This window comes from Lactuca sativa, chromosome 5 (genome assembly GCF_002870075.4).
Source record: "Lactuca sativa cultivar Salinas chromosome 5, Lsat_Salinas_v11, whole genome shotgun sequence".
NCBI classification, from domain to species: Eukaryota; Viridiplantae; Streptophyta; class Magnoliopsida; order Asterales; family Asteraceae; genus Lactuca; species Lactuca sativa.
The window spans coordinates 107,253,796-107,267,898 of record NC_056627.2 but is presented as its reverse complement, the minus strand read 5'-3'; positions in this window follow the sequence as shown (position 1 = coordinate 107,267,898).

Sequence of the window (14,103 nt, the reverse complement as noted above, 5' to 3'; positions counted from 1 at the left end):
CAAATAAGGTGAAAATCATGGTGTGTGCGATGCGATCACCCCGAGCTTTTCCCCTTCGATCCGGAAGTACCTGAAATATAAACTGAAAACCGTAAACACGAAGGTTAGTGAGTTCCCCAAAATACCTCATACCATACATATAAAACATACAATGGGCCATGCCCCACAACCATCGGGCCGCACTAATAACATATCTGTCTGTACCATGTGATGGGCCCCGCCCAACTCACTCATCAGGCCCCGCCCGACATACATATGACACAAACACATATGCAAGGTCACATAGATAACAAATAACCATAATCCATGGGTCAGCATTGGTGCCTTCGACGAGCTAAACATTAGGATGAGACTCACCTCAAACTGCTGAAACAACAAGATAAATGCTCAGACTGTTGATCCAGGAAATCTCCGCACTAAATACCTTTAAATTATACCATAATCAATAATTAGATCATAAACCATAACTGGGGCCCCAACTCATCATCCTCAACCACTAGGGTAAAAGACTATTTTACATTTTCCTTACTGGGACCAACTATCTTGGCCCAATAACCCTATAGTGGCCCAAGGCCCTCAAATAACCCAACTCACAACCTAAGGTCTAACTATGGTCCAACATATACAAGGCCCAAAATCTAGCTAAGGCCCAAAGCTCAAAAGAAGTCCAAGTTGGAAAAGGACCAAAACTAATAAAAGCTCACTGCATGGCGTACCCCCGCATACCCCATACGTACCCCCACGTACTCTGCATTGATCAAGAAATGGGCTGCTGAACCAGTATGCACAACGTACTAAGGAATACGTTCGACATACTGGTCAGAGTCCCAAAGGATAATCAAGGGCCTTAATCCCTTAAGACCATAATGTCCAGACCTCATATCTACATCAATTTAAGGTTCTAACACATAAAGTTGGCAACTTTATCGCTTTGCATGACTTACTGGGACCCAATACTCGTTTTTAACCATTAAGACCCATAATATGAACCCTAACTCATGCATGGTCCAATATAACACATCAAGATAGCGTATTTATGCATAAGGAACACAGAGAGGCTAAGATCTAGCATTCCTAGCTCTTGGGGTGGCTCAAACCCACAAGGAGGGACTCATAGGACCATAAAGTGCACAAATCATGCCCAAAACTAGATCTGTCATAAAGAGCCACCAAGTTAAGAGCTTTATACCTCCAAAATCTTTCCAAGTTGGTGATGATTCTAGATCCACAAGCTTCAAGTACACCAATGCAACTTCCAAGAGCCCTTCTTCCTTCAAGATCACCAAAAACACTCTCAAATGTCGCTTCGAAGCTCAAAACACTCAAAAGGCCATTAGGGTTTCGTTCTCAGGGTTTGGAAAGGTGGAGGCTGGTCATAAGAAGGTTCAAGAGCAACTTAAAATGTTTAAATAGGGTTCAAACCCTAAACATTAGTGTTTGTCCCAGGTGGTCATATGCCCCGCGTACTCCACGTACTCCCAATGTACGTGGATGCCTTGGCGGTCATCATTTTGACCCAGTACGCACAAGGTACTCCTAGTGTACGCCCAACATTCTTGGGCATGGACCAAAATGTAAGAGTATTTAAGTTGAGGGCAGAAAGGGAAAAATACATGAAATATGAATGTTACATGACCATATCAGCCTAGCTGTTGATTAGATTAATCTAGTCTCAACTTGGCCAAGCATTTGATTGTCAATCACCAAATCATCGAGGAACCCAGAGATATCGATTTACCCTATTAAGGCAAAGGAACAAATAAATTTTGACTACATAGACCTGTCAATCACTATATGACTGCCAGTTACGAATAATGGAAGGGAAAAGCCAATGCACAACAGCGTTTTGGACAAAATCTCATACACCTCTTTCAAGGAATATGAGATATTGCCATCTTAGAATTACTCATGTCATAATCCTTGGAGTAGTCTCAGATAAAGTATGAGAATGAGAGAGTAGAATGTTGAGGTATGGGAAGAGATAGAAGAACAGAGATAGATGTGATGAGATGAGAAGGGACTAGTAGTCTATACCATGAGAATAAGAGTTTAAGATGTAGACCATGAGATAGAAGAATAGAAAGAAAGATTAGAGTCTAAAAGATAGAAAGAGCATATGAACAAGAAAATAAAAAGAATATAGCTCACCATATATTGTTATCTAATGATGTAAAGATGTTTTATGTTTTGCAGGTTCAGGTAACAACAACCATGGTACCAGAACTAAAGACAGAAGCACAGGGACTTATAATAGGTTTTATTTCCTTGTTGTTTCAATCTGTATGTATGATTTTTATTGTAAACTTGTGACTGTTCTTAGGAAATCAAATGCTTTTAATTTTTATGAGTTAATAGAATTCCACAAATTTTTAGTAATAACTTTGATAATCCCATTAGATTAGATGATAGAAAGTCTGGGTTCTTAGAATTGGTATCAGGCCCATAGTTTAAGTGATTTAGGTTGGGTGTAGCCATTCTTAGTCTTAAAATGTGGAAGATATATGAGAAACAGAGAATATAAGTTGGTTTTGAGATAAATTGTTGACGTATTCCACCGCGAATCCGTCAAAGATAACAAAATAACTAGGTCAACAAACGGACCAGCCAAAGAGAAACGACTAACTAACGTTGCAGCTTCGCTATAACCCCTCGACTCTAAAGTATACACTTTATAGTCTCATACTTTCATTTTGAACGGTTTACTCGATGAGTTGGATGCCCTAACTCATCGAGTAGGAACGGATTTTTCCACGTGTCTTAAGTGATCAAATGGACGAGTCGGAGGACACGACTCGACAAGTTGGAGTTGGAGGATGAAACCCTAATTTCCGAGGTTTTTGCACCCTATTTAAAGGGTCATTAGCCTCCCTTACAGCCCCCATTTGAGCTTAGAAACCCTAAATTGTAATTACTTTCCATATATGTGTGTTATTAAGCTTGGAAGGAAGATCTTGGTGAGAGGAGCTTGAAGATCAAGAAGCTTGGAGCAAGGAAAAGTTGTGGGTCTGAATTCTACTCCATTCTAGCATCACTAAAAAAGGTAACAAGTCGTCACCTTGACCTCCTTTTAGCTAGATCTTTTTATGTTTGAGATTAGGGCCATTTTAGCATAATTAGTGATTCATTTCGGGTGTTGGGCCATGATCGGAAGTTGCAACTTTATATCTAGGCTCATCTTGGTCCTTATAATCATAAAGATTCAGCCTTTAGCAAGATAATGCCTTTTCCTCACCTAGAACTTCTTCTTTAGCTTGATTTTGACCCTTAACACCTTGCATGTACATAGAGTTTGCAACTTTATGTAGGAAGTATGCCTTAGGAGCTCAGATATGCAATATGGAGCTTTAGGGTGGCTTAAAAACATCTAAATGGAGAAAAGGACTGAAGACACTCGACGAGTTGAATGTTTAACTTGGTGAGTCTAATGAAGATTAGCCTTTGAAGGTTCTGCATGAACTCGATGAGTCAGGGAGACGACTCGACGAATCAATTAGGGTTTTCTCAACTTGTGGACACGCCTGGACTCGACGAGTTGTATGGAAACTCGACGAGTCAACTGGGGGTTTCACGACTTCTTGAGTTCTGGAAGGACTCGACGAGTCAGTGATCTACACTCAACGAGTTGGGTCAACATGGACTGTTGACCTTGATCGTTGACTTTGACTTTGACTAAGGATTGACCAGTTTGACTTCCGGGGGTATTTTAGTAAATTGGAAATTTATGGAAATGGTCTTGTGGAAAATATAGGTGGTGGAGTCCGTGGCTGTAATTCGAGAGTTTGAGCTTATCACTTTAGTATGACATTTGTGAGGTGAGTTATCCTCACTATACTAAGGGTTCGAAGGCACCAATGACGGCTCATTAGATATGATATCCTAGTAGTTGGTGTTATGATTGAGTATGGATTGGTTATGCATGCTAGTTACTATGCCAGTTGGTAGATCTGTAGGACTACCTATGTTACTATCTGAATATTTGTATGTACATTAGTTATGTTAGATGTCAACATGTTATGTGGGATGGGTTGAGGTTGTACTGCTGTGTGTGATAGTAAACAAATCCTAGAGTATTCCAGATATGAGCTGAGGGTTGGGTAGGGCATGCCATACTCATATTGAGGACTCATGAGCATTCCAGATACGAGCTGTGGGCCGGGTAGGGAATGCCAGACTCGTACTGTGGGCTCAAGAGCATTCCAAATACGAGTTGAGGGCTGGTCAGGGCATACCAGACTCGTACTGTGGGCTTAGTGGCAAGCCAGATGTGAGTTGTGGGCCCGGAAGGTAAGCCAGACTCACACTATGGGCCCAGGGGTAATCCAATCTGTAAAGTTGTGGACCCATTACATGCTATTATTTGTATATATGCTATTTGATGTGTATCGGTATTTTAGTGGAAATCACTAAGCTTTGGGCTTACAATTTCAGTTTTGGTTTCAGGTACCTCAGATGATCAGGGGAAAGGAAAAAACGTGATCGTACAACTCCTTACATTTTATGACTGTTTCTGGGATACTCTGATATAGAACTGTTTTGAAAAAAAATGTAATAACTGTTGGTTTCTAAATGTTTTAAAAAGCTTAAATTTGGCATGATTTTTATGGATGTTACAAGTTGGTATCAGAGCGTTGGTTTGAGTGAATTGGAGGAACACTCGTGTGAATCCAGTCTCAAACCAAGAAAAAGATTTTCAAAATGATTTTCAAATGGTTTTCAAAATATCAAAGGAGGATGCAGAGGGTACGATCAGCCCAAGCTAGTAAGTAAACCCCAAAATACAATGCGGTTATTTGATATTGTGATATGTTAGAACAACATGCTAGTACTAGGCTAGGGATCTTCAGGAATTTCATGATAGAATTGCCTGATTATATGATGCCTGATAGCCTAGGTTTTTCCTTATATGATATTGACATCATTACTGTAGTTGCTTAGTGTGTGCATCACGACTGTACATAATTAAGATCATATAGCATGAGAATATTTGGTTTAGCTTTATTTCCCGTTCTTCGTCTGGTTGTGGGCTTAGAGTAGGGCCAAGTATTCGAATGTCTATAGGGTCCAGTGTTATGTATGGCTAGCATACACGAATGTTGCAGGGTTGGTGGAAGTTTCATGGGTGGGTTGTGCGAGGCCGTTAGGCCAGTTATGAGATATTAAGCATTCCTCTAGGAGTGAGGATTGAGCGCTCGCCATGTTATGTATAAAGTTAGGGCGTTGTGATGATACTTGAGACAAATATGGGTAGGTGTGGATAATAGTATGGGCCCGTACTACAGAAAGCACATGACCCATATGCATAGCAAGGAAGTCATAACCCTAGGGTTTAGTTAGGTGTTGGTTCCATGTTATTTATGCGGATTATATGATATCTTCCTGGTATGTTTTCAGCATGGTGGTTATGAGGCACTTTGTGACTGGATCCGGATCAGGATTATGATTAGGGGATGGCGGTCAGGAGGGACCTACAGCGCCAGAAGTTGTTGGTCAGATGAGAACGAATGAGCTAGACGCCAGGATTCGAGAGATCCTGCACGATGAGGTTGCTACTTTGTTTTAGGCACCACTGCCGAAGATGTTTGGGTCTATTAAGACTACCATAGTTAAGTATTTTGATGAGTGCTACACAACCCTTGTAGAGATGGATGTCGTAGAAGCTGCATCAGCTGTAATGGCGGCAGGGGGAGGAGCCAGTCGGGCTTTTCAGTACAGGGACTTTGATAACACGAAGGCCCCTACTTTTGATGAGACTCAGGACCCCATCAAAGCTATGAGGTGGGTTTCTGACGTGGAGGGGTGCTTCTTTACATGTTCATGTCCTACTGACCAGAAGGTCAGATGTGCCCTGAACCTGCTGAGGTCCAGGGAAAAAGATTGGTGGAGGTTGACAACTGGGTCGTACTCGGATGATCGGAGAGTTGCAGTTACTTGGGAGCAGTTCAGGGATATGTTCTGCGCTCATTACACTGCACGGGTTGAGCGGGAACGGTTAGCTCAGGAGTTTTTGGGGCTGAGACAGGATGGTGAGTCGGTGACGGAGTTCACCCGCATGTTCACGGAGAAGGCGATGTTCTGCCCAGAGTTTGCCTCTGAGTAGGCTCAGATGACACATTATCTGAGCATGCTCAAGACTGACATCTTTTAGTTTGTTGCTACCCAGCGGTCTGATACCTTACTAAAGTTATAGGAGGCCGCTAGGTGGCGTGAGTTGGAGATTGAGCTGCAGCCAGCGCCGAAGCGGTCTAAGACCGCTGATTCTAGGACCGGAGGTCAGCAAGGCCGCACTTGTGGAAAGTGCGACAAGGGTCATTCGGGGGTTTGTCGAGCAGGTAGAGGGTGCCACAAATGTGGCAAGGCGGGGCATTATGCGAAATATTGCCGCTAGTCTGCCCCGTGCCGTCTACACTGAGGATTACCGATGGGTGGCAGGGTAGAGCGGAGCCCCCGAAAGCTTAGGGATGAACCTTCCACCTCACAGCAGAGGAGGCCAGGGCAACACCAGGCGTGGTTGCTGGTATGTTTCTATCCGTTATCTTACTGATTATATATATATTTTATGCATATCTGTTTGTACTTGTGATTAGGTACGTTTTTAGTGAACTCCTTACCTGCCTTGGTATTATTTGAATCGGGGGCGAGTCGGTCGTTTGTCTCTCAGACATTTAGTAGGGAGTTCAGTGTGCCAGTAGGAGAGCTAGAGTCTCCATTTTGAGTGTCTATCACCATCGAACACGAGCTTTCTACTTCTTCAGTCTACCGGAGATGTGAGTTGGAGATCTTTGGGGTGTCCTTCCTGATAGATTTGATTCCGATTCCCATGGGGGATGTGTGTTTGATTGTGGGTATGGACTGGCTTAGTCGTTTCGGTGCCATGATCGACTACGAGAGTCAGCAGGTAGTGGTTCGAACCCCAAGTGGGGGATAACTGATTGTTTATGGCGAGGGTACCAGATTGGGATCAGGGTTTTGTTCAGCTGCCATGGATCGACAATACATTTAGCACATGTGTGCGGGTTATCTAGCGTATGTGGTGGATACACGAGTCAGGGATCAAATTTCAGTTTCATAGGTTCCAGTAGTCAGAGAGTTTGCTGACGTGTTCCTAGAGGAGTTACCAGGGTTTCCTCCGGAGAGGCAAGATGAGTTTAGGATCGACCTAGTGCTAGGTGGGGCCTTTATCGCCAATGCATTGTACCGGTTGGAACCACCAGAGATGCAGGAGCTGTCATCATAGCTACAAGAACTGCTAGGCAACCAGTTCATTCGTCCGGGCAGTTCTTCATGGGGAGCACCGATTCTCTTCGTCAAGAAGAAGGACGGTTCACACCAGATGTGCATTGATTACCGAGAGTTGAACAAGCTGATGGTCAAGAACCGTTATCAACTATTGAAGATAGATGATCTCTTTGATCAGTTACACGGAGAATCTTGGTTCTCCAAGATAGACCTGAGGTCCGGGTACCATCAGGTCAGGGTTAGGGAGGAGGACGTGGAGAAGAGTGCGTTCCGGACTCGTTATGGACATTATGATTTCGTGGTGATGCTGTTTGGACTCACCAACGCACCAGCAGTATTTATGGACCTGATGAATCGGGTATGTAGACCGATGCTCGATCACTCGGTTATCGTATTCATAGACGATATCTTGGTATACTCCAAGACCCAAGCACAGCATGAGGAGCATCTTCGGGAGTTATTGGGAGTTTTGAGACGGGAATGAATTTATGCAAAGTTCTCGAAGTGCGAGTTTTGGTTATGCGAGGTTCAATTCCTTGGACACGTCATTGACCAGGAGGGGATTTTGGTCGATCCGGCCAAAATCGAGGCGGTTATGCACTGGGAGGTTCCGAAATCTCCCTCATACATCAGGAGCTTTCTGGGATTGGCATGGTACTACTGGAGATTCATATAGGATTTCTACAAGATTGTAGTACCCATCACTCGTCTGATAAGGAAGGGGGTGGATTTCCGATGGGGTCCCGGGTAGCAGATAGCGTTTGAGATCCTCCGACAACGTTTATGTGAGGCTCCAGTATTGCCTTTTTCAAAGAAAGTTGAGGATTTTGTGGTGTTATGTGATGCATCCGTCACGAGACTGGGAGTGGTCCTCATGTAGAGAGGACGGGTGATAGCCTACGTGTAACAGCCCAAAATCTCAAGTATTGTTAAATTGCATTTTGGGGTGTTTTAAAGGGGAGACTCGGCGAGTTGGAGCAAGACTCGCCGAGTAGGGTCGCAGATTTGGTCGCGGGTTCGCGACTGGACTCGACGAGTCCAGGTATGGACTCGGCGAGTCGACGCTGTTCAGCGGAAACCCTAGCCGTTTCGTATTGGGTCGTATATAAGGGTTGTTATGTCGTCATTTCACGTCTTTTGGCCGATTGTGGAGAACCCTAAACGACTGTGGCATCTAGAGCAAACTTGAAGGCCATTATTGACTTTGAAGGAATTGTGGTGCAAGAAGAGGAAGGATTTTGGCCAAAGGAAGAGCAAGGGGGTCGAGTTCTGAGGTTTGGGGACACAGAGAGTACGTTTTCAGGTTATGTTTCGGATCATTCCTGTTATTTTGATGTGTACACGAATTTAGGGTTTATGAAACCCATTTGGGATTAGATGGATTGTTGTGTTACTATCCAACGTTTATAACCCTGTATTAGTACCCCTTAGAGGTCCAGAAGGTCCTATGTTTGTATATTCGGGAAAATATGTATCTCAGGAAGCAGTTTGATCGACTGCATGGCGTGGACTCGCCGAGTCGGATGATCAGACTCGGCGAGTAGCTTGAAGATTCACTGGGACTCGCCGAGTTGTTCTTCAGACTTGGCGAGTGGAGTCGGGGTGGCCCCGCGATTCTTCCAGGAGTGACTCGTTGAGTCAAAGAGGATACTCGACGAGTAGAAGGGGAATCTTAGAGGATTGGAGGACGACCAGACTCGCCGAGTCGCCAGGGAACTCGCCGAGTCCAGTCGAGCTGACAATGGACTGTTGACCAGAGTTGACTGGTGTGATTTCTTAGGGTCAGTTAACGTGGAAGATAGAAGTATTAATAAGGGATATATGATGTTACAGGGAGCTTGTAGCTCGGAGGATCAAGTGCAAGGGATTTTAGGAGTTGCTATCTTCCAGTGTCCGCGAGGTGAGTCTTCTCACTATACTTCACCCGGAAGGGTTTGACTGTTAGACCGGAAGGTCGTGTGTGTTATATTCATGCTATGTCTAGAGGGGTAGATGCTTTATATGTGATGTGTGCTTATATGTGATGTATGCTTATACGGGCCGGAAGGCGAGACTTTATGTGATAGAAAGAATGGTATGATGTATGATTTATGTGTTATGAGTATTATGTTACTTGTGTTATGTTTTATACTATCACGGGCCGGAAGGCGATATATATTGTGGACCGAAAGGTCTGGGCCGGAAGGCAATGTTATGTGGACCGAAAGGTCCGGGCCGGAAGGCAATGTTATGTGGACCGAAAGGTCCGGGCCGGAAGGCAATGTTATGTGGACCGAAAGGTCCGGGCCGGAAGGCGTATGTGCGTAAGGTATATTGGGGAACTCACTAAGCTTCGTGCTTACGTTGTTTATGTTACGTTGTTTCAGGTTCTTACAGTAACACGGGATGGCAACGGTTCGATTGTACACACCGAAGAAAGAGTTGTGTTTTGGAGGATCCTGGTCTTCTGTTATAATGAAAATGAATTTATGTTTTGTAATTCGAATGTGAATAAGATTTTAAACAAGTGTTTTTAATATTAAATTGATTATTTAAATGAAAATTTTGTTTTTGGAAATCACGGTGTTACAAATTGGTATCAGAGCCTTGGTTTGAGGGATTCGGACGCACCTACGGGTAAATCTGGACTCAAACTGAGGAAGTAAGAAAAAGTTTTCCAAATAAATGGTTTTCTAAAAGTGAATAAGAGTTCAAAGAGAAAGCAAGAAAGAGCAGTGTGTACAATCAGCCAGAGCCAAACGGTGATTTCCCAAAATACCCTTACTTTTGTATTATGAAATGTCTATTATGCACTTTATGAGGTATTATTGCATGCTAGAGACAGGCTAGGTAATTCACATCTTAGGACTAGAGTGGCCTGATTTGTGATGCCTTAGTCTAGGGTTTGCTGTTATATGTGCGTTATGCTTTTGTGTGTATGTGATGAGTGAGAGTATCTAGTTAGAACGCACAAGGGGTAAAGCTACGGGGTACAGAGGTACTTCCGAGGATGAGCCGAGAAGGTGGAGCTACCACAGATGGGGAGTCCTATGTATGCTTCAATGCTCGAATGCTGCTTGCTTTGTGCTTTGTGGAGTTATCGATGATGGGAGTCAGCTACCAAGTGAGTATGACGATACTCAGGAGGTAGAGGGCTGGCATCATTAGGAACTCTTCAGCAGCTGATAGCAAAGAAGTGGGAGGACAGCAGAAGGGATTAGGGAGTAAACCTAGCCAGATGAGTGCGCTGGTAGAGTAGAGGATTTCGCTGGAAAGCGAGCACGCGCGATGAGATGGGTGAAAGAGCAGGTTTATCAGCTACTTAGGAACTCTGGGATGGTCCGTGTGGAAAGTATGGGTAGATGTGGCAGGTAGTATGGGCCCGTACTACTGAAAGCAGAGGACCCATACTTGATACAGGGGGCATTTTGAAGGTCCTAAGGAACAGATTGAGGAGTGATGTTATGGTTCGAATACCATACATCGGAGCGGATACAGAGTGATGTTATGGTCAGGGCACAATACATCGGAACAGTTTGAGATAGATGTTGTGGTTCGAGTGCTATACATTGGAGCAGATTGAGGAGTGGTGCTATGGTTCAGGTACCATACACCGAAGCATGTTGAGGAGGGATGTCATGGGATGAGTACCATGGTTCGTAGTGGATGATGCTTGTGGCTATCTTGTTATCCGGTTATCGATCGGACGAGCACGAGCGAGCGGGATGCGAGGATTCGCGAGATCCGGCGTGATGAGGTTGCTGCATTGTTGCGGGCTGAGTCGCCAGAATTGTTTGGGTCGATCAGGACCACTATGATTGAAGTAGTTTGATGAGCGATATGCGGCTTTCGCAGAGACGGCTGCCGCGACGGTTACAGCGGCTGTAGCAACGGCAAAGAAAGGGGCTAGTCGGGGTTTTCAGTATCGGGATTTCTATTATGCGAAGCCTCCCACATTCGATGGAGTTCAGGACTCAATTGTTGCTATGAGATGGTTATCGGACATGGAGGGGTGTTTCTCCACGAGTTTATGCCCTGCTGATCAGAGGGTGGGGTGTGCTCTGAACCTGTTGAGGCTCGGGGCGAAGGATTGGTGGAGATTGACCATGAGGTCATTTTCCGATGCGCAGAGGGCTGCGGTTTCATGGGATCAATTCAGAGGGATGTTCAGTACTCGCTATGTTCCGCGGAATGAAAAGGAGAAATTGGCTCGGAAGTTCCTTAAGCTGAAGCAGGATTTGGAGTCGGTGACTGAGAGGACCGGGATGTTTATTGAGAGGGCGATGTTTTGCCCTGAGTTCGCTTCGGAGCAGGCTCAGATGTCCCGATATCCGAGTATGCTCAAGGGGGGGTATCAGACAGTTCGTGCCTGCGCAGAGGCGCGAGACCGTGTTGGTATCGCAGGAGGCCGCCATGTGGCGTGAGTTAGAGGTTGAGTTGCAGTTGCGTGAGATGAGGCAGGCCCCGATGCAGTCGCAGTCGGCGCCGAAACGGTCCATGACCGTAGACGTTAGAATGGGGGATCGGAGCGGTCACACTTGTGGGAAGTGTGAGAGAGATGGCACCGGAGCTTGTTGGCCCAGTGGTGCATGCCGCAAGTGCGGAAAGGAGGGGCACTGTGCACGGGATAGTTGGCAGTCAGTGCCAATTCGGGATTTGAGGAGGACAGGATGAAGCGGAGCCCCAGAGGGCTCAGGGTCGTGTTTATCTGCGTGCGACAGAGGGAGACGGAGCAGTGTCGGAGACAGCTGCGGGTATGATGCTTTCATGATGTCTTAATTGTCTGGCATTGATTTGGCGTATTGTTTGTGCTGGTATCTTGTATGGATTTCGATGCGGTATTCGTTGTTTCGCGGGTCTGGCATGGTTATGGATTGGTGCTTCAGGTTTTCGCTTTGGCATTCGTTATTCCCTGATGGTTGGGTATGGTTATAATTGGTGTTTTAGTGTCAGTAGTCTTGTGCGGTTTTCGATGTGGTGTTCATCCTTTGGGCAGATTGTGAGTTTTGGTTATGGGTTATTGTCGAGGATTCCTTTGGTTATCGTTCGTGGGGGTTGTTAGGGGAGACGCGGCACTGGGTTGATTGTCGGGTAGCATCTACAGTCGGGGAGTGGATGATTGAAGGGCTAGATTCTTGTGAGTGGGTTGATCAGGGAGGAGGTGTGTTTTGCTGAGGGTTGCTTGTGCTTGTGGGAAGCAGTCAGTGTGTAATTGTTCGCTTGTACAGGATTGTTCTGTAAGGTCGTTAATGACGACCGGTGGCAGTTAGTCAGTGCTTTAGTGGGGGAGAATTGTAAAATTCTCCGGGAGATCGATGAGTATGTAAGGGTGCTTAGCTGTTGGGATTCAGCAGTGTTTGTCAGCGCAAGGTATAGGCCGACGAGAGCGAGTGCTGAGTGTGCGGGGCGAGATACAGACCTAGGGCATTTGATTGTGGAGGCCTGAGAGGAGGTCGGGATCAAGCTTGAGTAAGTAATCGGAATTTTGCGATCAGAGTATTGGTACGTTTGAGGTACGTGATGGGTTGTACTGCATTAATCCCACGGGATTATGTTGTGCATGTTTCTAGAGCTGGAACCGGAAGGTTCCCAGAGTTAGAACCTGAGGGTTCGCAGAGTTTGGGTGTACGGACCCACAGAGATATAGCCTCGAGTGGCTAGTATGTGTTATGAGAGTCGGTCCAGTCATACTGGAGACTCTGTTGGTATTGCTGGATTAGCTCGGGATTTGCGGATCGCGTATGTTGCAGTGTGATTGCATTGGAAGGTCTGGCCCCGGGTTATTGATCTTGTTTAGCGGAGGCAGTGATTTTGATGAGCGGAGAGAGTGCGTGGGATTGAGAGCCCCTGCAATGAGAACCAGAGTATGTGAATAGCAGTTACGCAAAAAGGGTGGTGTCGCTTGGGGCGAGCACCGTGGCACCGGTTGGAGTGGCATTATGTTCAAGAGAGTTCCGTGGAAAAGGAAAAGAGGAGGGTATGTAACTCCGAAGGGGGTGCAAGTTCACGAAAGTGAAAGCTGCAGAGCAGAGTTATGGTTAGAGTATTTCGAGTATGGTTTTGAGCATCGTGTTCGCGGCAGTGGAGTAGGAACCCATCCGGTTGGGATGTCTGTTAAGGCTCAGAAGGGATGCATGGAGAGAGAAAATCTTAAATTCTCAGTGTGAATCTGATCAGAGTGTAGGGTGGATGTAGTGGTTCATCTTGGGAGATGTTCGAGGATATCATCGGTGTATCGGGTCTTTCCACCTGCGGGTGTGGGGACTAGTTCAGTAGGTGTATGTGATGGCAAGAGGGAACTTGTGAGAGTTGATCTGAGAGGGAGGACGGATCTCTCAGTCGGTCCGGAATGGGCAAAGTGGGCTTTGGATCGGGGATCCGGTGGTTCAGGGTTTCCTAACCCTTATGGGTTGAGTGATCGTTGAGATTTGGAGCAGAGTGCATCGTGGGTAATTTCCGATTACAGAGAGTGATGAGCAGTTCAGAGTTCGTACTTTAGTTGACAAAGCAGACTCAGCAGGTTAAAGAGAGTTAGTGATCGTCTAGAGTTAACAGGAAAGTTATGCAGGCAGACGCCGTTACGAGCATGTGATTCAGGTCAGCGACTTCGTATTTCTGATGGGGTGCTTCGATTTAGGAAGAGGGGTAAATGGGGGCCCCGGTATGTTGGGTCTTTTCGTGAAGGTGCGAAGGTAGGAAGGGTGGCCTATCGTTTGGAGCTGTCAACGGAATTGGGACGGATCCATGACACTGGTATGTGTCGCAGTTGAAGAGGTGTATAGCGGATGAGTCAGCAGTGGTTCTATTAGAGAACGATTAGGTGGATGCGAGCCTATGTTACGTCGAGAGGCCAGTGGCCGTCGGAGATCGGAAGATCAAGGTTCTGAG